Source organism: Telopea speciosissima, chromosome 7, assembly GCF_018873765.1.
Source record: "Telopea speciosissima isolate NSW1024214 ecotype Mountain lineage chromosome 7, Tspe_v1, whole genome shotgun sequence".
In the NCBI taxonomy this organism is placed as follows: Eukaryota; Viridiplantae; Streptophyta; class Magnoliopsida; order Proteales; family Proteaceae; genus Telopea; species Telopea speciosissima.
Window position 1 is genome coordinate 22040714 of NC_057922.1, and position 21147 is coordinate 22061860.

Sequence of the window (21147 nt, forward strand, 5' to 3'; positions counted from 1 at the left end):
ATTATTGAAACCATCAAACATGGATTATATGTTTACAGAATCAATTGGAACTAATAGCAACCAGTTCCTCAAACAGTAACTAAGCATAAAACAATCATCGCTAAGGGTGTTAATTTGGGACCGGAACCGGGAAAAATCCCAATACCACCCCGCTAAAATCTTGTACCGGACCCTCCCATTAGTAAATGGGATGGTATTGGTATCTGATTTTGGTATCGAATGATAAATGGGACGAAACGGTTCTGAAACGGGATTCCCAATGGTACCAGTACCGAAATACCAATTAGGTAACGGATGGTACCGAAACTACTAGTACCGTTTAAAAAGACAGAGTATATAAGATCTTTTTTTTTAGAAAAAAAAAAAAACGAAAGGGTACAAGAATTACGACTCATTAGGGTTTCACTAATTGCCTTTTGAATACGAAGAGGAACAACAGATCAACAACCGTAGCTTGAAAACTCTCCTCACAAATCTGCTACAGTGCTACTCCCTCCTCCCTCCTCCCTCCTCCCTCCTCTCTCCTCTCTCCTCTCTCCTCCCTCGACCAACTACATCTACCAGGTTCTTCCTTTTTGCACTTCGTACTTCGTACCATACTATTATGTTACATGTGTAATAAATAGAGTTTTGTTTGGGAAAATCAAAGAGGAAACATAACGGGATTCTTTCATTTTGTAGGACTTCTCTAGATTTAAAAAATGATAAGCTTATTACATGTGATCTTAGGGAGTTTGAAGAAGTAAAACTATGATTTCATAATTTAAGTTGCTTTATAAAAAACAGTAGACAACTTAGATTTCATGATAGTGAAAAAATTCCACAATACTAATAAACCCGCCTTGTTATAAACAATTAAACTTCTTCTCCCTTTTTCTACAGTGCCTAGAACCATTTAAGAATCGGTACTGTCCCGTCCCGCTAGTAATCGGGACTGGGATCTAGGTTTGGTCTCGTTAACTAAATGGGACGGTACTGGGATTGGCACTTTTGGTACCGGTATCGGTACCGGTACTGTCACATCCCAAATACCAGGAACCGTCCCAATTGACACCCTTAATCATCGCTAACTAGTCTTTTCTGTTAATGTGATGGTTTTTGTCAAGTTGGAATGGGGAGCAATGATTTAAGTCTACTATGGTTGAAGTCGATGTTAAATGTACATTACTTCATTCTTTGTAGAATATATGGCGATTCTTACAAGAGCAGATGCAATATGTATTGCTTGGATTGAATGAGAAATGCCATTTGTTCTTACTGTTTGATCGATCATAAAGTGATAAAGACCCACGTGTTGTTCAGGTTTGTTTTCCCTTTGATCTTAAAGATGATTGATCGGTGGTGCTTAGGCCATTAAAGAATCTAATAGGGGTGTCAATAAAGCCCGGCTGGCCCGAACCCACCCTGAGCCTGGCCCGGACCTAATCCTGATTTTTCAATCCTGAGGGCTGGTTTGGGTTTAGTTATAGTCTGGTCTTGGCAGGGTCGGGTCGGGGTTTAGATCCTGGGCTTAGCCTGGCCCGGCCCAACCCGGCCCTATATTAATTATAAGTATATAATATTGCATATATATATATATATATATATTTAAGTGTGGGCATTGGAGCTTCTTGTCTCATGCCAAATCTTCAATTAAAATCTCATTCCAATTAGATGGCAACGATGGATCGAAGTATTGATTGGTGAGCTAGTATCGGTAAGTTATACCTACAACTCATCTTTCCTTTCTTTTTTCAAACCTTAGCAGTTTTTTTTTTCTTTTTCTTGTAAGGGCCTTTTTTGTTATTTTACCCTTTGATTTTAGCACTATTAATCCTAAACTAACGGAATGGGGGGCATGTGTTAACTTTTAAGAACCTCAAGCGGCACGAAGAATTTGCCAAAATTGAGGGGTATTTTTATAATTACGTGATACCTCAGGTGGTACGTGAAAATTTCCCCTTTTTTCCCAACTTGATTCCATGTTGTTTAGTGTACAAAAACTTTTATGCACCAACGAATAAAAATATTAGAACAAAAATAAAAATAAAAACAAAACTATGACAAAGAAATCACTGCCTAGGCCTCTAGAGCCTACACACGTGCGCTGGGCAATGGGAGTGTACGTGCAAGCAGTGCCTTGGGATGGATTTCCACATCTCCATGGGTGCAATGTTGTACTTTCATGCTTCTGTGTCTAGGTGTTGTTAGATAGATTGTAATAAATGAGAGATTAAATAAATAATTTGTTATTTTGGGAAAAATGCTTTAATCCCACATCGAAAAACTACAAAAGTTATAAATGGTATTTATTATATTACCTTCTTTGTCTCTTGAATTAAATCGGAAAAGGGAGACATTCTACAGTGTATATGCGAGGACGGCGTAGCTGTCCGCACACCCGCACGCACACACACGGCGTGGGCAGCGGGCTGTAGAGGCGTTAGTGGCGTACGCACGCACTTAGCACTTTGCACGTTTGCATCGCGATGCAAGCGATCTGATCTGGTACGTTGTTTTTTTTTTTTTTAAATGATCAGATCCGTCGGATTAGAAGATCCTAAGGTCACGTCTGATAGGATATGACTGTTATGAACAGGTTCATCTCTGGTTTAATCTGGACCATTAGATCATATGGCAATTGATCTAATGGATACAGAATGAATAGATATGTCTATTCAGAAGAGGTGCTCCACTTCTATAAAATAGGAGTTATGTGTTCAAACGAATTATCTCTCCCTCTTGCGATTCAGTATCTCTAAGTGGAGTTCTGTGTTTTATATTTATTGCTTTGTTGATTCCTGAAGGTGAATTTGTCGTGTGGGACAAATATATCCTTTAAGATAGCGAGATCGCGTTCAAAGCAGTTTGAAGTTTCCTTCTTCAAACAGAGTTTTTTCCAACAGGTGCGGGAGCCACATAGGCCATGCAATCAGATAGCATTCTTTTCCCCCAACATTATATGTAAAAAAAGGACAAAGAGATCGCTATTTGGGCCTATAGGGCCTGTACCAGTGCGTTGGCCAATGAGAGAATATGCAAAAGACATAAACACATTTGCCATTTTGATGGGGGACAATGTGGTACTTTTGCACGCTTTGTACACTTATGTGTTTAGGAATATAAGCCACGCCAACTACGCAACTAGGTAGCATTCTTTTTCCCATAAAAAACACACCAAGAAAAAAAAAAGTGACAACACGTATTTGCCTCCAAAAACCGCTTAGGTAACATTGTGACAACTATATGCTCTAACATGTTTGGAATGTAATCTTTGAAGCATATAGTTTTTTCTTCAAATAACTTTGGTGGCATGACGAATTCTATGCCCTCAACCTCTGAATCAATATCAAATTTGAATGTCATATACATAGAGTCGTCAAAAGATAAACTAGACAGAAAGCCCTACAAATCCATGTACTGAAAAAACATGTTCGATGCCCCAGTAAAAAGAAAACCTCACTACAAGAAATCCTATTTTCGACGACAATCATCGAAAATACATTTACGTCGCTAAATATAAAGACGACGGTAGTTTCAACCCTCACCATTCTGTCGGCTAAAGTGACATTGTGGAAAATCACGACTCTACCTGTGGCCCTAAATGAGGCTAATTGATATGAAATTTTTATCATTTGAAGGGATTGGATTAGCCTGTACATTACGCTGCTTAGTCTATATCAAACTTCCCCTCATCAAGTAGGTCTTGAATTGTGTGCCTTAGATGAAAGCAATTGTCAGTATCATGACTATGTTGTTGGTGATACATGCATTATAGTTTAGTTTCAACTTGTACCACTTCGGTAACGGGTTTGGTACTGTTCTATGCTTGACCTTGGTTAGAAAGAAAGAGACGGGAGAGGTAGACTTCTGAGCCATCTTATTTGTTGTTCATGAATAAGATAGAAGCAGAAGTGATTGATTTCTTGTTTTTTACTTTTCTTTTCTTTCGTTTTTGGTTGTGAACTTGCAGCTTATCGTGATGGGATATGATGATAGGTACAATAAATCATGAATGGATAGGTGGATGGATCGTAATTGATTTTAAGCCAAGTAGCCTACATATCCTTAAAATCATAATAGCAGTTAAATATTGTTCCTTGTAATATTAATACCTCTGTGTCTAAGATTTGATAATTAAGTTTTGGGAAGTAGTTTTCTATCCGGGAGTGTGGTCTACGCCAGCATTCCCATGTGTCTATATCTCTCCTCCTCAAAAAAGGGGACAGAGGTATCTTTTCATATGGGGAGGAGAAAGATAGACTTATGGGATCGCTGGTGTAGGCCACACTCCTAGACACCTGAATTCCCTAAACTTCTTTTGTTTTTCCTTACTCTGACCATTATTGTTTTACTATTCGACAAGGTTGGTTTGGGATGAAATTTGACATGTAAGCATGGTTTGAGGAATGGGTATTGGATTTGTCGATTCATATTGGTATCTTTGGAGATCGATATCGATTCTTAACTGATCTTGTATTGGTGGATCAATACAGACAAGGGTAAAAATATAAAAAATTTCTCTATTTAAAAAAAAAGAAAAAAAAAAAGAGGATAAATGTGTTTGAACCAGACCGATATGGACCAATCCAAATCTATATCAGTCGATACCGATACCAATTAATAAAACCCTATATGTAAATGGGGAATCTTGAGATCTACTTGTCCACAAAATTTGAATATCATCTAATGTGTTGTTAGGTAAATATTTGGTCAAGACTCTCAATACTGCTCGTGTTGAAGGGATTCACCCACCAAAATAAAAAATAATTAGTTGTTGTTACCACATTAACAATTGCTCTTGTTTCAGCTAACACATTGATTGCATTCCCCTAAAAATTTGGTGAAAACGAATTAAACCCTACCAAGGCGATCCTAAAAGACCCCACCCCTTGCCACAATTGCCAGATTTTTTCTTCAAGGCGATCCATCCTTGTTGACATTATAAAATGAACTTCACTTTTCATTACTTTAGAAGTGGTGATCATGAAATCTTGAACAATTCTCTTACCAAAAAAAAAAAAAAGAAATCTTGAACAATTCCACTTTTATATAGAAATAAGAAATTGTTTAAAAATATAACAGTTTAATGGATTTTCATCCTTATCTCACCCAATGCACCACACTTAAGAACCTAACCATTCATCCAACACTTAAAAAGGATAAAAAGACGTCACTGTCTATGTTTTTATGGTTAGATTCCTAAGTATGGTGCATTGGGAATGTACCGCACTTGAGAGAATAAATTTCCCATTTTAATGGGATTAGAGAAAGTGTTCATGCATGAATTTTTATTGTGGACTAATAATATATTTTAATTATATGTGTTCTCAGCACCTTCCCCATTACTTTGGAAAAAGGTTTCTTCTTAGGATTGTCCATTAATGTTGAAATGTTAGTTGTAAAAATTTGGTTGGTTCACTCTAAGAAAGGTTTGAATATGATAGCAAGGGACCATCCAAGAGTATAGGTAGGTTAGTGGGTTTTTTTCTTCTTTCAACCCTTATCTCCCCCCCTCCCCCACTCTTGCTTTCTTAAAATAGACTTCAGAAGTGCAAGGAAAAACAGTTGCATGGGGCATCCAGACTTAGTTAGCAAATTTACTATCCACTATTTTATATAAATGTTTAGTGGTGAAAGGCTAAACTAAGATCAAAATAAAGAGGTTAATTTAATAGGGGAAGTGTTCTATGTCAGGGAGTGTGTCTCCTGCGTGCTCGTGGGGCAAATGGAAAAGTCTGTTAGGGCACCATTTACACATTTCATGGGAGATGGGGCGGTCATTTCGTCCACCATGTGTCTAGACGCAGGGCGTAAACAAACTTCGGACAAAGTTCTCTCTCTCTCTCTTATAAGCAGTAATAATACTAACATGAGGTACTTAGTGATCAACCCAACTTAATAATACTAACATGAGGTACTTAGTGGTCAACCCAACTTGACCTTGAATCATTGTGGACCTCTATTCAACAAATTAAGAAATGGAGAAAATCCAAGTAGAATCTAGCTAGGGCTGTCCTCAAATATTTCCATATACATCAAAGTCATCATCATAAGAAGAAATCTTGAGTCTTGACCAACCAACTTCATATGATCAAAAGGAAGAAATATTTCCAAAAAAAATCACATTTAATAATAATAAGCAAAGGTGACCAATTAGTGGAGGGTATGTACATGACCTTTTGTTGTGGTTTTCATCATATCTTATATAATATTATGCTCATCAATCCCCTCCCCCAAACAATGAGGAAGACCTTATAGTTAATCTATTCTGCTTAGTTCTGTCCATTAACAGAGGAATCCCCTGTTTCTGTGGTTAATGTTTATTTGGGCCCCCTAAGAAGGTTCTATATTATATAGTCACAGGATGTCCATTCAAATAAAGGTAAAGAGTATATATTTCAAGGTTAGTGTTGTATGGAATAGTTTAAAAATCCAATGTTCATCTATATCTCTGATCAGTGCAACAAAAAAAAAAAAAAAAAAAACAGAGAGAGAAGGGATGAACATGTTATGGAGATCTTACAGTCTCTATCATCACTGTAAGTTTTTTTTTTAAGTTTTAGCTCAATACAAGCATGTTATAGAGTTTAAAGCAGCATGCATTGTTCAAAGTAATATAAAATTACAAAAGCATCCATTCAAATGCAAATTCTCTTTTACATTAATATTTAATCTTTCAATGATAGATAAAACCTATGGTCAGTTGTTCTCTCCCCCCATAACACCTTAATAATTGGAAACAGTAAAGGAAATGCTACTTTTTAAATACAGAAGGAGATCAAGAGTGTAAGAGTACCAAGCTAGCTCCTCTCTCTCTCTCTCTCTCTCTCTCTCTACTACTACTACTGTCATACTCCATATCTTCTTCTCCTTATGGCCCAGAGAAAGATGATCATGTGTACCAGTACTGTTTTTCTGCTTGTATTACTAATGATCTTCTCTCATGAAATTCACTTAACTGAGGGAATTAGGCAGATGAAGTCTGGGAAGGAAGGGGAATTCAGCAAGGAATACTCAAACTACCATGAAAGCACTTCAACAGCAAGCAGGTTGACTAGGGATGTTCATGAAGGAACAAACAAGATGGAAGAAATTGATGATTTTCGTCCCACAGATCCAGGTCACAGTCCAGGAGTTGGTCATTCTATTCACAATTAAGCCTTACCCCCCCCCCCCTCCCCTCCCCTGCTTCGCAAAAGATGCTGTTTCCAAGTTTCTAAACCGCAACCAACATGTTACAATAGCGCTGCGTCAAGGACTCAAGGCTCACCCACTTGTTCAGATTCATTCTGTAAATGTAAAAAAGAAAATCAATACTATCATTATTTGCCTTTTCAATGTATAAAAAGTGTTTAATTACCATGTTCATAGCAATGGTATCTTATGTTTCTTCAGCAATGTATACAAGTATTTAATTACCATGTTTATATCAATGCTATCTTATGTTTCTTCAGTGTATTTATATGTTTACAGTGGGTGAGCCTTAGTGCAATGGTTAAGTTGTTGTGGGTTTGAAACTTGGAAACAGCCTCTTTTGCGAAGCAGCAGACTCTGCAATAGCGGAAGTCTTCGTGCGCTGGGTAGCTCTTTTTAATGTATTTATTCTATGACTCTTCTCTCAAAAAATAATCTAGATAATATTATAAAGTATATAGCAACTACGTTTATGCATCTGGTAGACCGGTTTGACTTATAACATTTGTGGACTAATATGGTAATAACAGTGGAGAAACGTTGAATGAAAATGTAATGAAAATAATGAATGTTATGATTGTGACAGTTTTAAAATTTTACAGGAAAACAATGAATTATAATGTTTATATTGATTTTGTAGTTTTTTTGTTAAATGAAATGAACATTATATATGATTATATGGATCTAATTACATGTAATTTTGTTTCTGTTGGAATACAAATAGTGATTTTTTTTAAAAAAAAAATCAAAGGATTTTTTGGCGACGGTAAACTTATTTCCGTTGTGGAAAATAAAATTACCTTATTTTTTTTTAAATATGAATTTATAGCAACGGTTACACAACAACCGTCGTCAAAACTGGGTATTCACGATGGTAAAAACAAATTTATTGTGTCGGTAGATAAACAATCGTCGCCTAATATATGCATTTATAGTAATGATTAGAAAAAATGTTTTAACCTAGAAATAACCTCACAGAAGAACCATCGAAGTCATAACAATAATTCCAGAGAAAGGAACAATGCCGAACCAAACCATGATTATGCCCAAGCGGCAAGGTTGTTGCGACAAATTATACAAGAAATAGATGATCACATTTGGGATCAACATGAGGAATGGAAGGATTATGTGTAGGGACAACTAGAAAACCTATTCTCGAGGATATAAGATGTCAATAAATTCCTTCAGGATCACGTCATGAGAAATCCTAGACACTACTACTACTAGATACAAATTGACAATCTCCCAGTAGATAGGGAGGATTTGTCCCAAAAAAAAGTAGATAGGGAGGACGATCCTGTCACTGTAGCACTCTAAGATATATATGAGGGTACCATGTTGGTGTGGGTCTACCTGAGCAATAAGAGCCAGATGATCGAGACTCCCCCAAATGAACTAGTTGTCAACATGATCATGATTTTAACAAATCTAATGTTGAGACAGAACACCTCATGGCCCAGTTTGATTTTGAATTATATCATTCGAGTTCGATATGAAGTGTAACCCAATCAATACCAACACTAGGAGTGGCAAGAGTTTTAAGCCAGTCAAGCTCAATGTAGAAAACCCAGGAGAGTTGGTGAGACAAAAGAACCAGAGTACTATCAAGATTGAGCCAGAGAATGAAGATCTCTAAAAATTGAAAAAGACTCTAGCTAGTATCTCAATTTAGAGACTACTAACTGGGTTGCAAATCCATAGGGATGTGGTCCTTAAAGCTTTGGCTAAGGTTCCTCTTGAAATTGAGTCAACTCAACTAGATAACATAGTGGGGGCCATGTACGCCGTCAAAGCATGTTCATTGATAAGGACCTCCCTCCATAATGTGCAAATCTTATCAAGACCCTAGACATAATTGTTGATTGTTCCCTAGGTCTTGATTGACAATGGGTCAGCTCTGAACGTATGTATGTTTATTACGTACAATCATGTGCTTAGGATTTGATCCAAAAAAAAAAAATTGCAGCTATCAACCCAAGTGGTATGTACACATGATAATGTCCTCACACTAAAATCACTGTGGGACCAATCAAATTCAAGATCAAATTTAAAATTATTGACAGGGCAAGTGCTCACACTCTAAGATGTGATACCGAACCAACCTGAAGAAGTTGAACTGTTCTCAAGAAAATGTAAATGCCAAATCGTCTAGCGCACTCTAAAGGAAATCCAGTCTAGAAATGCTAGCTGGATAAAAAAATATTGTAAGTACGTTTAAAACGTGAGAACATTTATAACCATTTTATGATGTTCTCACATTTTGAACGTACTTCCATATTTTTAACATGAAACTGGACTTGGACTCTTGGAGTACAAGATCTTCAAACGGGTCGACTAGCTTCAACACGGCCCTGGGTTGGCAGCTTTGAGCCCACAATTGGATCCATGGGTCAAGATAAATCCGTGGATCACACACCTTTGCCATAGACCCAAAACCAGACATAACTGAAGGTTCTAGTGAAAAAGAGCTCAACGTAGAGGGGCTGGCCCGAAAAGAAGGTCCACGAGGGCCCAAAGGACTGGGCCGACTAGAAGACTAACCTAATAAATTAGACGTGATGGGCCAGGGGTGAGACTCACTGACCTTTCTGAAGTACTGGAGCCAGAAACGGCCCATAGCCAGCCCTAAAGATCACTGGAATTGAATCGGCTCTTTCCGGGTACTTCTTACGATTTAGGCCGAAAAAACACACTTGTGTTCCCCATAACTCCACGGTAATGGACGGTCGAGATGCCCTCCTATGTAACCACTTCTGCAACCCTAAACCTAACCCTAATGGCCGTCAAACCTATATATATTGATCTTTTGAAGGTGATGTTCTACAGCTCTCTTTCTCCCTTTCTGGCCTTTCTCTACCTACATATTAATCTTTCGGAGTTGATGATCTACAGCCCTCTTCCTCCCTCTGACGGTCTCTCACGTTCTTATTCTTCTCTCTTTCTTTCTCGTTCAGTCTGTCTCTGAGTTTCATGATTTATTTGTGTTTGATTTGATTACATGAGTTGGGCAAATGAGGAATCCATGTTTAATGGGTAATTTGCGTCTGAATATTTCATTGATGCTATCACCTTGGAGATCTGATGCTTCACCTTGCTTTCCATCTCTTTGTCGTTATTTTTTGCGGATGCCTCCCCCTCCCCCCCTCTTTTCCTATTACTGTTTTTTCTTTAGATTTTTATTTACAGATCTAACTGTATAATCTTCTTGATTTTGATTGTGAATATTTATGAGAAACATTATTTTTTTCCCTTTTTTTGTGCCATTTATTACCATTTTGTTTTTAAAATCTGATCTGAAATGTGTTTTTAAAACAAATTCTTAATTTTATTGGTATGTTCTTTAGGAGAAAGGAGAAGAATGAGATGATGATTTATAGATTTCCCTATTGGTTTGATTGCCGAAATGATGGCAACAAAAGTATTAGCTCTAGCTGATCATTCTCTTCTCCCATCTTCCACCATCTTCCATCTTCCATCTTGTTGTACCTATTTAATCGAAGTCCTCTTTTCTGCAAGATTTTCAATAAATCCCAAATACCTGTTGTGTGATTTTTATATACTTTTAATTTTTTTTATTAATAAAATTGTTAATTACAATAAAAATATTTAAAATTTTTGTTAATAGTGGATTGATTTAGATAATATCATTGTGTCCATCAGCATTGCTTTCCCCTTGTATTAACAGGTGGAGAACCTCTTCCTTAATTCAGCACAAGTCTTTATACTCATTCTTTGAATCCTCATCCACACAGTTTATGTTGTTTCAGAATCACAAACTATAATATAACGGCTCTCAAACTATTGAGGAGAAACCATCGTTTTTTTTTTTTTTTTTTTTTTTTCTTTCTCTCGTATCTTTCTTTTATGTCTTGAGTTTCATGATATATGTAGAGTGTGTTTGATTTGATTACATGGCAAATGAGGAATCGATGTTTAATGGGTAATTTGCGTCTGAATATTTTATTGATGCTTTCACCTTGGATATCTGATGCCTATCCTTGTGCCCAGATACTTGTTACGATTTTCCTTGGGGAAAATTACATACTAGTCTGCATCACTTTTTCTTAATTACACATTCTTCCCCTCAATTTTACACCCATGGCATAGCGTCCGTATGTTAAGTCATGATGTGGCTTTTGTTGAAGATTCGTGTCTTGATTTCTTTATTTTTTGATTTTTTTTTTTTGATTTTTTGAATTTTTTAGGATTATATGGGTATTTCAGTAAATTTTTTGTATAGGGTTTTGTTATAATTATGTAGTGAGAATTCCATTTGGGGGAGTATTTTTTCTGTAACGAAAAATCTCATTTCACTGTGGATGTAGTAATTTTGTTGAATCACATAAATCCTTTGTCTTTTGTGTTTGTTTGTGTTTTTTTATTATTTATTGCATCGTGATAGGTTCTATGGCTTTGCCATGTAAGATGACTCTTTTAGTATTTTGATTGAAAACAATTCTTTTCGTTCCTCTTCCTCTGGCAAGCTTTCCCCTCCTTTACATCAACTCCTCCCCCTTTCCATCCCTTAATGTTACAACCCTTTGTTCTGGCTGCAGGTAGTTATCAAGTCATCACACGAGCATAGAGTGATCTGAACCTGGTTAAAGCGGAATCTAAATTGGAAAATGAACTTAAGGACTGATGATTAAAGCTGAATCGGAATTGGAAAACAAACTTAAGGGGGAATCTGAAATAGTAAGCAGGAGCAAAGAAATATTCATACCAGCCACGAATGTGGTTTTTACCATTTGGCGATTTTTGGTGTTGATCTCATAAAATTTTTGGGATTGAATGACCAAAAAACAACTTCTAGGTTGGGATTTCATCCCTCTCAAACCCCGGTACACAATCTGCCATATTTTTCAGGACAGTCATGGTTATAAAAATCTTTGCCCTATCAACTGGATTTGATTAATTAGGCTTAAATTTGGCCGAGGCTTAAACAATAATATTATAAACAAGCTAAAAATATTTCAAACATAAATTTCAATCACATTGGATCTATTGTGACAATATTTTCATTGTAAAACATTGCTCCTAATAATATAAATTTTTTTATGTTATCTATTAACCTTTGTGTATTTGTAGATGAACCCCTGCCAACCAAAGGTATCTTTATTCAAACAAGAAAAATAGACAATTTTTTTTAAAGTACAATAATAATTAATTCAGTTTTATCTCAATTTAATGGGGTTGGATACTTGGATACATAGATTTAAACAAAAAAAGTAGGGCAAAAGTAGGGATGGGAAAAGAGGTCTAAAAAAAAATTAGATGAGAAATGAGAAATGGAATATGAAAAATGATTAATGAAATATGGGGAGTAAAAAGAAAAATCAAAGATGAGAGGTGAAAGTAAGAAGGAAGTGGCACAATCCAACAAGTTTGAAGAATTTCAGCTAAGTAGGGTCTGTTACATGGAGCTTTGCCCTCCAAGAGGTTCTATGTGGAGGTCATATTTGAAACAAGTTCTAGACATTATTATTTTAAGTCTGTCCTTAGTTCTTTTAGTTCCTTCACTTGTAATCATATCTCAAAACAAAAAAATCATGATCATGTCACTCTTTTTTTTTGGGATGTCCTTAGGCCTCCGTTGGAGCCATGGTCATATCACTTCAAACGTATAGAACAATAATCACATTTCTGTCATTAATGAATTTGCTATAAACATTTCTATCAACATCAAAACTGTATTAGGCTTTTCATATCATTGTTTAGGTGATTGCTTAAACCATAACGAGACATGACAAGTTTGCATACTTTATACTCTGTCCTTTTATAAAACAACTTTTAAGTTGTCTAACATAAATCTATTATTCTATATCTTCATTTAGAAATGTATTTTTCACATTCATTTGATATATAACTATGGGACGTTGCTTTTTGGGTGCGATGTAGGGGCCATGCCATGCATGCTAATCAATGAGAGTACACATGGTGGCACAAAAGGAGGCGTCATTTTTGCCATACATGGGGGGCATGGCGATTATTCCGGCCCCTTCGTCCCTCGTTGAAAACATTCTCCCTATAACTATTTATATATTGGTATAACAACAGTCGTTGCTCTTCTAATGTCTATTCTAGCAATCGAAGAATATGGATCAGAATAGTCAATTTTCTTTCTTTGTGTTTAAGGCCTTTGATCAACAACTATGCTTTAAACTTATCAAGTGATCTATCCGATTTTAACTTCTTATAAAATATATATCTACTTAATATCCAACACCTTGGTATTGGATGGAAGATCAATTAATTTTCAAATATGATTTTTTTTTATTGAGTGTAATTCACTCTCAATAGCTTCCTTCCAATAAACAGAATAAAAAAAATAAAATTTTACTCTGGTCAACAAAATAAACATGCATATCAACATCCAAGTTGACTTAATGCTCCTTAATTGATCTTCAACACTAGATTACACTATCATTTTCATATGACATTTTTATTTAATTCAAATTCTGAGATACCCACCTTATATAAGTCCTATACCCTTCACTTTCTTATACAGCCAAATTTCGACTTTTCTGATTGGGCTAAGGCTCATATAGGTACCAATCTAATCAAGCCCAACCCATTTTTATCCCTCCTAAATCGCTGACCTAGCTAGTGAACCATTGGCTAGCCAGCCCATTGAGTTCGCCAAGCTTTTGGTAGTTTTCCTTTTCCTTGATTCAAATTTGTAATTAATTAATTAGCAAAGGATGGTTTAAAAGGCTAGTTATGTCTCTTATTGCTAAATTCCGCGAGCAACTAAAAAATTTCAAGCAATACTAATGCTAAATAATCGGTGTTGTGCCTTAGTGTGTATCTAGACCTAGACACTGCTTAGCGCAAAAGGACTGGCGCTGCCCATTGGCAAGGCGGACAGGATCAGGGGTAGTGCTGGTCTTTTTACGTTGAACTGTGTCTGAGTGCAGGTACATGCCCAAGCACAACTCCGGTTAGCCTTAATTTTCCCATATTATATTATGATACTGATACTATTTGTACTCAATCTAGCCTACCACATGTGACATATATGTTCATGGTGACACATCTCTATGTAGGACACACATGTTGATGCACATGCAGATAGTTGGGAGACAGGAGAACACGATTCCACCCAAAACTTATTGGCTCGAATAGGAGCGGGATCGGGATTGGGTTCGGGCTCAGGCTCGGGCTCAGGCTCAGGTAAGATAGGGTCCGGGTGATTCATCCGATTCAATTCTTTGATTACTTTTATAGTGCTTGCAGCTTGTTCTCAATGGAATTGAATTGAGTTTCTTTTCACCATGGGTGAAGAGATACCTAGTCATTGTAACCGTCGGATGTGACTCTAGGTGCAGAAAAAGACTTGGTATGATAAGGGGAGATTTGAAGTATGGCTCTAGATTCTTTTTACCATGGTGAAGAAAAAATTTCTTCGAACCTTTAAAACCTGATCTCTTCTTAACAGGAAAAAAAAAAAAAAAAACTTATCTCTAATAGAAGAAAGTGGATCGAGTTCCCCGTCAGCCATGGTGAAAGAATTATTCCTTCATCATGAGCATTGGTGTCACCAGATGCCCAAAGGTAGGGGTAACTCCAACTCCAAACAATAAGGGTGGGAGTTTGTGATGGGACAAAAATCCCATGATCACATTACCAATGGTTAGGGGATTCTTTCTCACCAATTGGTGAAGGAAAACTTTTGCCAAATCTGTATGTGCATGTGGAATTAAATATACGGTGTTGTCTTCATCTCGTGAGGGACGCATATCATTAAGTACCATGGTTTTAGTGCACGGTATCGGAATGGGGATCGGGCAATTCGAAAATCAATATGGTATCAGATCAGTATCTACAAGGATCAATTGTATCAGACAAATTTGTGCTTGATCCTCCTTTAAATATGTTTTTGATCATTTTACCCCTTGCTCGAACTGTGTCACGACACGATATTGGGATTGACAAAGTGCAAAACTGGTATCGGGCGATCCGACACCGATACTTAGAACCATGTCATTAACATCAAGAGATTAATTGAGCACCCCCTCTCACTCTCACACACACACACAAAAGAGTGCCTAGCTTTATCTAAACTAGGGGTGCTCCTTTTTTTTGGTAAAATATAGATTTATTCAAAAGAATGTTTGGAGTTCTTGGAAATCAAACATTGATCTTGAATGCATTGATGGAACTACGGGTTGCCCATTTCACTATTATAGTTTGTGGGAATCTTAACGATTATTAACTTTGAAATAAATGTTTATTACCATTCATAACAATACTTAGTGAAATTTAAAGGCAAATCAGTTGCCACATAATGAAGTTATACTTGAATTCATCACTCTAACAGTGATCCAAGCTAATTAAATCAAATTTTCAAATCAACAACTCAAATGTTAAATTATTCCTTGAGAATTAACAAACTCTGTTCAACAACATTAAAGGCATCTCTAATTAACTATATATGAAATAATAAATGATCCATGCTTCTTTTAGAAACAAATGAATACTAATTCCATTCTTTTATACATAATTGTATAGGTACACAGCTCTCTCTTTCTCTCATCTCCTAAAACATTCTACTACTATAGTCTACAAGAATTCAAAACTGGTAAAAAAAAAAAAGAAAACCTAGACTCAAGTTCCCTACCTAGACAAGAAATTTTAAGAAAAATAAAGAGTAAAAGGAACTACAAAAATTCAGAGACTGTACTGCTCTTTCTTGTTGAGATCTCTCCTTCAATTTCTTGTATAATCAGCTCCTTATTTTTTGGATCTGAAAACAAGGAAAGGAAAAACTTAAGCAGTTGATGAAGCTACTTGTTTTGGGTAGGATTTGACATGCTTGGAGGAGCCTTCCTAAAGCATGGTTCCACAGCTTTCTTGGGCTCTTTCATGGGTCCATTCAGGTTCTTTAGATTTGTGGAAATTGACGATGAACCCATAGACAATAACAATCTTCTTGCTGGTTGGTACCTTTGATCTCTGCTTGGGCTTTTCCTTTCATGGTGGAGAGACATTAGAGAGCATATTAGAAGGTGAATGCAAATCAAAGCAAAGAGAGAAGCAAGAACTTTGGAACTGGTCTTCATTGTGGTTGCTTGGCTTGGGTGAAAAGAAAATGAATGAGAATTGGTTAAAAGATGAAGTTGATGACTTAGCTTTTATTGGGAATTCTTCTATAAGAGAATGTGAGCATGAGATTTTCCCTTTTTCTTTAAGAGGTTGGTACTCGGGAAACCCCCATGGCCATGTGATGCTAATTTGACTATTCCATATAATGTGACTCTTTTTTGGCAATTATCAAATCTTTGGCTATAAGACTCATGTGACTGAGGCACGTGACACTGACTCCTCTTCCTTATTTATTCCTTCTTATTCTATCCATCTCTATTTAGTTGTAATTAGTACATCAAATTGCAGCTAAACCAGCTAAGTTTAGCTGGGGAAGCTAGCTTTCCACTACACCATTTAACCATCGCCTTCCTTAGCCTTGTGGATTTGTCTCAAAACATGTCAGGTTTGGTTTTGGAATCTGGTCTAAGTGGCCCGAACCGATGAAACCGAACCCAACTGAAATTGATCTAAATCGAAACCGTTATGAGCTTATTGAATCATGTTTTGGATTAGGGCTTTATGACACCAAACCCAAATTGGACTGCATCGAAACTGATAAGACATCGAACAAAACTTAGAATACCATACCCAAACAAATATAATCTGATAAGAAACCGATACCAGACTGTTCATAAAACAAAACACATATTTTTTCCATATTTTTGAATATATTTACATGTTGTACCAAATCTGAACCTATAAGAAACTGAAATCGAACCGAAACGAACCAAAACTGGTGCACCCTTATTGGTAGGGGTATTGAAAGTGAGACCGAACCGGGTAAACCAACCCGAATTGAATCACACTGCTGTCTTAGTGGACAGGTTTCGGATTGGGGTATTACAACCCAAAACCAAACCGAAACTAGCTAAAAAATTGGATCGAAACCAAAACCAAACCGATCTACAATGATAAGAAACCGATAACAACTCGAAACCCGTTAAAAAAATCAGATTTTACATAGTTTGTATAAATATGTATGTTAAACAAAGCCCAAACCAGGCCGAAACCGAACTTTCCTTATTGATTTGGTTTCGGATTCACCATTCTCACACTGAAATCGAGTCAACCCGAGCCAAAACCGGCCTAAACCGACTGATCGACACCCCTACTTATTGGACCATGTTTTGGACTCACTCATTCTCACACCGAAACTAGTGAAACTGAACCAAAACCGGTCCAAACCGACTGATTAACACCCTTAACCCAGTCCATGAGTCTAATATTCCATTAATATATTGCAATGTAGTGTCCCTAGATTCCCTACTAGTGTCTGTTTACTTATTGAGTGGAGTGGTTATGAGGGTAGGCCACCAAAATTCTTGATCACCATCAAGATTCTGTGAAATCGATCTATGAAATGGGTACTTTTGTTACTTTCTTCCAAGCTGAAGATTCCATTAAGTGGGTACAAAGCTTTTCAAACAGTATCATGCTTTGGAGCAACAATATAAAACCCGGAGTGGAGAAGACCATTCCATATCCATTTCACAATGTTTGAACTTGGAATTTAAAATATTAGTAGGGTATCTAAGTAAAATTGGCACTAGGCCACTAGCCATTTGTATTTCAGTTAATACATACTTAAATGTGAGAGAACCCTTAAGAGCCGCTTAATCGTTCCAGTTTCAAAGATGGTTTTGAATTTGGAACACGGATTTTAGCAACTTGGGGGCATTTTTATAAGAAGTCCTTCCACTTCCCCAAAACGAATATAACTTTGACCAAAAATGTTATAGGGTTTGTTATTTGACTATATATGTAGGCTTTAATTAAAGAACATATTGGCATGTGTTGCGGGTGAAAACTGAAGGGGTGGCCCAGGCCGTTAGATGCGTTAATCTACAGAAAAAGAGAAAACATTAGAGGTCAATCAGAGTCGGCTCTGGCATAGTCCTCCGATGCCTAGGTTAGTTCTTAGAGCAACCAGTCAAGAGAGAGAAATTAAGTTCATGTAGAAACGTAAAATCAAATTTGAGCATAGTCGAGTCACATTCAGAACTGGTTAATTTGTCTTACCCAAGGCATTTATCCGATCTTTATAGGCGATCAAGAGGATATGCTATGATGTGACATGATGGCATTTCGTGCCTTTGTGTAATTCAAGATTGGTCGGCTTACGTATGTATATCTAAAATGCGGAATGGCTTGTCAGAAGATGATCAACCCTTTTTATGGATATTGGATTCTTCTAAACACACCTTCATTAAATGTTGCCGAATTGTAAGGTGACTTGATACGTTGAGACGGGATATATTGGAGATGTGAACGATGGAGGTCCGCTTCTCGTTCCCCAATGATGAATAATTGGTGTCTGCATCATCCTATTGAATAGTGGGCTACTAACCCTCGGTTCCAAAGACTTCCATTGAATCAACTGCTTCTTACAAACACACTTCATAACTTGCCATGTGTCAAACATGGAACAAACTTTTAGTGACATGTCAACATGTTTCATGGAATTTTGATTCAAAACAAGACATGTGAAATCGAAGATTCTCTATGGATACGAAGAGGTAAGTGATTCTGATTTTCAAATTAAATATTGATGAAGGACAAGTTAGTATTATTATTATTGAAGTCACTGAATTAGATACATAAATTAACTTAGTTAATCAGTTAATTAGGAGCAATATTAATAATAGACGATTACGCATGTCATGAGTCATGCCTGCATTTTTTATCTCTCTCTCAAAATCTTAATTCCAACTTTAAAAACCTCTTAGCCAATCGATCTTCAAAATTCGACTCCTGATTTGTGAGAAAGCAGGTAAGATTTCCAAATGGAAAGATATGCACTATGTCGAGTATCTCTGTACGTATCTATCCATGTATTTCTATACATACATACATATATATATATATATATATATATTCCGATTTTCTACTGCAAATTCAATCATATTCAAATATCTTACACATGGCTTCTCTCTCTAAGCATGAAGAAGGCCTTTGAGTTTCTACTTTAACGCAATAAGCCTTTTGGTTTTGTTCAGTTGCCCATGTCATAGGGCTTTGTTGTTCCGTACTCTTTAAGGGTAGGATCTTGCTTTTTGTACAGTTTTTCTCCCTTTTCTTTAAATAAAGTGATGAAATCTATAAAAAAAAAAACACCCCGGGAGGGGGAGGGGGAGGGGGAGTTTTCGATCTGTTGGGAAGCCTGGCCCCTGAACAAGCACATGGACCAATGGGAGTGTAAGCAAAGGTATCAACAAAAGATAGAATTTCTACCTTTCACGAGGGTGAGGCAATCATTTCGCAAGGCCTGTGTCTAGGCATAGGAACCACATTATCGAATAGGCTCTTTTTATCAAAACAAGAAAGACCTTTCTATTTTTATCTACTATTATCATTTTATGCAATAAGCCATTTGGTTCTCCCTCTCTCTCTCTCTCTCTTTTTTTTTTTTTTTTTTTTTTGATAGGTAATTCTCCCTCCCTTTTTAATTATGAAGTCTTTTGATATCAGGTTGCCAACGACCCTTGGCTGCATGCCGCCTGAGGCAATGGCTGCAAATTGGTCGTGGACTCATGAGCCTCGTGGCCTCGTCCTATTGGATGCATGGTTTGAGGTATCGGATTGGATAGGTCGATTTTGGCCAGATCGAATCGGTATCGGCTGAGATCGATTCCGATACTAATCCAATCCAATTGTACGGGCAGGGGTAAAAATATTTATAAAAAAAATAGTATTTTTATATAAGAAAACAAGGACAAAAGTGTCATATTTGCTCGAGTTTGGGTGATCCCGATCCATATCGGCCGATCCGATCCAGCCGATATCGAGATCACGAACCTTGATTGGGTGTGGTCGGAGATGTGCTGCCGGTGGTGGTTCTTGCTTCATACGGGACCTCGCAACCTGGATGTAACAAAGAAAAAAAAAATGAGAACAGGTAGGATGGAGACGGGAGCCAGGAGATGAAAGAGGTAGCATGCATTTTGGTTCTCTTTGTCTAATAGCACCAAATTTGGTGTTTTTAGGGTTAATCAAAACCCTAATAATCTTGGAAAAAAAGGTTGCTGCTACCGAGGTTGCAGGAATGTTCCTACTACCGGTTCTGCAGCCAATGAAATGGAATAATTCACCTCCTCTTTAGATTCAAAATACTCTTCTAGATTTTTGTATTTTCCAAAATACCCTTTTAGATTCCGTTTCTTTGCCTATGACCTGGGTGTCAGGAACATTACTGCAACCAGGGCAGCAGCAAAATCTCGTCTAATGGCCTTGTGTTTTATTAAAATAGTTGTTTTTTATGGTCCATATGGGCTTTACTTGTGTTCTGAGCCCAGCCCGTGTGTGTGTGTGTCGCCGTGTCGGGGGGGGGGGGGGTTGGGTTAGCTTTGTGATCCCAGATGTCCAACCCAAGGCCCTACAGCCCATGGAGCTGTTTTGTCTCACTGTTTTAAAAACGGTATTGGGCTTGTTTTGAAAATCAATATTGAGCTAATTCTATAACCTTTTTGTAGGTCAGATACAAGCCCGTATAATATTACCTTTCTATCCTAGGTTGGTGAGCCCACAAGGGCCCAATTAGTGGGCTCACTTAATTTATTTTTAGATAAATTTTTTTACCTTAACTATTTAATGTAAAGACCGAACCTAGTGTCTAACATTGTGGGCTAGCACGTAGGACTTGCTATTTTGGGCCCACAATGACTTATTTTTAGGGTGTTTGAGTTGGAATTTCTAATGTGTGATGCCCCAAAAAATTGTTTCTTAAGGCAAAAACATGATAAGAGGTTTTTAATTTACTGTTTTATCACTAAGGTTTTAGAAAAGGTTGCATATGATGAACTAATATGAACTTGACGGAACACATTGTAACTACTTCTTGTTTAATTATTTATAGAATCGTGTACCTAACCCAAGTGGAGGTAAATT

The 21147-nt window shown here is 36.9% G+C and overlaps 3 non-coding genes across 3 annotated transcripts; all 3 read left to right on the forward strand.

Moving 5' to 3' along the window:
- Nucleotides 1-10178: 10178 nt before the first annotated feature.
- On the forward strand, nt 10179-10266 carry LOC122670216. Its single transcript, XR_006334190.1, has one exon. It is a non-coding gene; the product is annotated as a small nucleolar RNA Z101 (small nucleolar RNA).
- A 266-nt stretch (nt 10267-10532) lies between these two features.
- Nucleotides 10533-10617, forward strand: LOC122670220. The gene has a single exon (XR_006334192.1). It is a non-coding gene; the product is annotated as a small nucleolar RNA Z102/R77 (small nucleolar RNA).
- A 468-nt stretch (nt 10618-11085) lies between these two features.
- On the forward strand, nt 11086-11173 carry LOC122670217. The gene has a single exon (XR_006334191.1). It is a non-coding gene; the product is annotated as a small nucleolar RNA Z101 (small nucleolar RNA).
- Nucleotides 11174-21147: the final 9974 nt, after the last annotated feature.